Consider the following 3423-nt stretch of genomic DNA (forward strand, 5'->3'; position numbering starts at 1 on the left):
TGTAAAAATTTTTACAGATAGAAAATCTTATTTTTACAGATACAAATTTTATTTTCACAGATACAAATCTATTTTACACAGACACATTCCTATTTACAAATCCAAAAGTTACAAATCTTAATCTACAAATACAAAGTCAGATTTACAAGTACAAATTTGATTAGACTAAAATTTGTTTCCATAGTTTTTAAGATTTATTTTCTGTTATTTACGTCACGGTTGAAGGAGGTTCAAACTAAGAATGCTAAACTTATAAGCTAATCTTTTTCTTTCTAAAGAAAACGCTGATGACAGCACAACTTACATAAACTGAAGATGAGGCAAAAATAGAACCAGACCGGAGAACAACAATGCTCGACTGAGGGGTGAAGACAGAGGGAGTAAAAAGACCTGGACTAATGTGAATGGGGAACAGGTGTAGGTGGGTGTGGCGGGACTGAGGAGCAGAGATTAACGGTGGAAAAATACTGATGAAACGTTGCAATATTCAACAAAAATATTACGATTACATGGGTTTTTTTATCGTAGGGCTTTGATGTCCACTGGAAAATGATGCATGTGGGAGACGTCATGTTTCCTAATGTGAGCGCATGAGCAAATAAATTCAGAAGCTGTGATCTGACAGGAGACTGCAGGAATGATAAGAACGCAGCTGTGACATGGCCACAAGCTTCCAATGCCTCTCAGTTTTCAGTTTGGGAGCAAAAAGAGACGACGGACAACGTGTCGTGACTCCAGTTTTGTGAAGATTCATTACAAACTGAACAAAGACAGAGGAAAAAACGATGCGTTTTACAGTTGAGGACTCAATGCAAGAGAAATGGATTATGTTATGAAGCAAAATAACGCTTATGTACAAGAAAAACACTTCATATTTGTCTTTGACATTCAAAATAAACGGGAGAAAAATGCTAAAAACCACTGACACTGATTACTCTGTCGCTGTAAAAACCAGAAGAGGACTGGAACTTCTGGAGCCAGGCTTAGGGGGAGGAAAAACATCATCAATCTATGTCTTAGCACTCCAGTTCCCTGTCCCTTATCACTGCTATACTCCCCACAACACACCCTCACACACACACACTGCTTTTCACCTCAGCTCAAATACCCTAAAAAAGATGGAAAATCAAAGCAAAATAAGTATGAGAGGGGTTGTGCAGAGTGCAAATACACCGCAGGGAGTGGAGAGAAAAAATAAGCCAGGGCGAAAGGATAAACGGACAAACGGAGCAATAAGAGAGAATTATGAATGCATTGATGGGAGGGAAAATATTATGCTGTTTTTTCTTCTTCTTTTTTCTTTCAATCCTTTGATTTTTGGTGACAGCAACATCCGGGAGGGAAGACAAAAAAAAAAGAGGATTCTTTAAAACAAGAGCGATACTCTGTCAGTGTGGGGTTAACGACCTGGAAGTCTTGTTCTTACAGTGTGAGGGAGCGAGAGGAGGCAAGCACACGTGCACAGACGTGTGTGTGTGTGTTTGTGTGTGTGTGTGTGTGTGCGTCTGTGGCAAAAGTGTTCGGTTTCACAAAACGAGCGTGAACGGGGTGAAGTGTACATGGGAAGAAAATAGAAATGTAAGACCTCATCTCTCTGGGCTGCAACTGGGACTATTGGAGACAAGAGTTGGGTGATATTGACAAAAAAAATAATTGTGGCATTAAACCGATAACGATTAATATGACAATCAACAGATAACAAATGAACTTGCTGTAGCCGACACTGTGGCCTTGGCCCACCTTTTCTGTCATTCCTCGTACTCCAGTATATGTCGTTGTTTCAGGTGATCAAACATGTTAGCATTAGTTCCTCTGTGTTGCCTGCTGCCTTTGAGTACACATGTGCTCCTGATAGTGACAGTGTGTCACAAACAAAAATACAAAAAATTGACAAAATGATTTTGAGAAAATAGACACATTTTCCCTGAAGTGAATTGATGTCTACGCCAAAACCATTAAACAGATTCAACTCAGTTCAAAAATACTTTATTAATCCCAAAGGGAAATTTAAAAACTGAGATATTCTGAAGTGGGACTTTATATCAATCAATCAATCAATCAATCAATCAATCAATCAATCAATCAATCAATCAATCAATCAATCAATCAAACTTTAGTGGCAGACCTATTCTCCATATTTACATAAAAGAACAATAAAAAGGATATAAAAGTACAATAAAAATGAACAAATGTGTTATATAACCCTATTAATATAATTTCACGATTACATAATGCAGAGATCAATTCACACACAAACAATTCAACCAGTGTGTTCTCAGGCTGGATAAGTAACAATAATTACTCACTGCTGGGTCTGTGAGCAATGAAATTATTCTGTTATCAGATCCATCCAGTCGTTCTTTAAAACTGAACATCAACTTTCTTAAAAGTGCTTTAAATGTGCAAACACCCACCACTACAAACATTTGACTGGCACTTCCCCCACTAGGTATCCTGAGGAGAATTCTCATTGCATAGAGTTTAAAATTAATAGAGTAACAATTGCTCAGTAAAATAATGCCTTTTAATAATAGAGTTATGGCCAATCAGATGGCTCTGTGAAAGCCTCAGTTGGAAGAATTTAAAATTTTAGGTCAGACCCGTTTGTCTTTATATTCCTTCTGGTCATTCATAAAATGCCCAGAGTTCGACCACGTCCTGCAGAGACATGAGCTTTCGGAGAGGAAGTGAGCATCCAGGACCAAACAAGACATGGTGCAGAATTCAGACTCCAAGCATGCAAATAAGCTCAGTTTCGTGATTCTCTTTGTGGTTAATTAACTTTTTAAACTCAATATAAAGTTGCTGTGCAGGGTATAATAAAACAACTAGCATCAAAATAATGGTAGTGGCTTTTGCAAATGCTTTTTGCATGATGGATGAGTGGTTAGCACTGTTGTCTCACAGCAAGGACGTTGTGGGTTCAAGTCCAGAGTTGGGTCTGGGGCCTTTCTTTGTGGAGTTACTCTGGTTTCCTTTAACAGTCCAACAACATACATGTTTAGATTGCTTTCAGGCCCAGACCTCCTTTGACAAAGAGATCTGTAATCTCAGTGGGATTGGCCTGGTTAAATAAAGCTTAAATAAAATTATGCAGACATCACTTTTATATTATATTTCTGTGTGCCCCAGACAGGTGACTGGGATTAGTCTGGTGCTGCTCACACTTGAAAGTAACCACAAAGCTGTAAGTAAATAATTTGTATTTCAAACATTAAAACAGTTCGTAAGACATGACTTTTAAAATAATTCAAGATTAGCAAAACCATTCATTTAGTTTTTACTTTTAAAAAAGGCTTTTTTTTCACAAAACAAGTGTTGAACAGCCTGGAGTTGAGCCAGCTATTTGTCCAGAGAGGTCTGTCAGAAATCAGTCAGAGAAGATGCAGCTGCAGTGTGTGTGTGTGTGTGTGTGTGTGTGTG

The sequence above is a fragment of the Austrofundulus limnaeus genome, unplaced genomic scaffold, assembly GCF_001266775.1.
Source record: "Austrofundulus limnaeus strain Quisiro unplaced genomic scaffold, Austrofundulus_limnaeus-1.0 Scaffold205, whole genome shotgun sequence".
Lineage (NCBI taxonomy): Eukaryota > Metazoa > Chordata > Actinopteri > Cyprinodontiformes > Rivulidae > Austrofundulus > Austrofundulus limnaeus.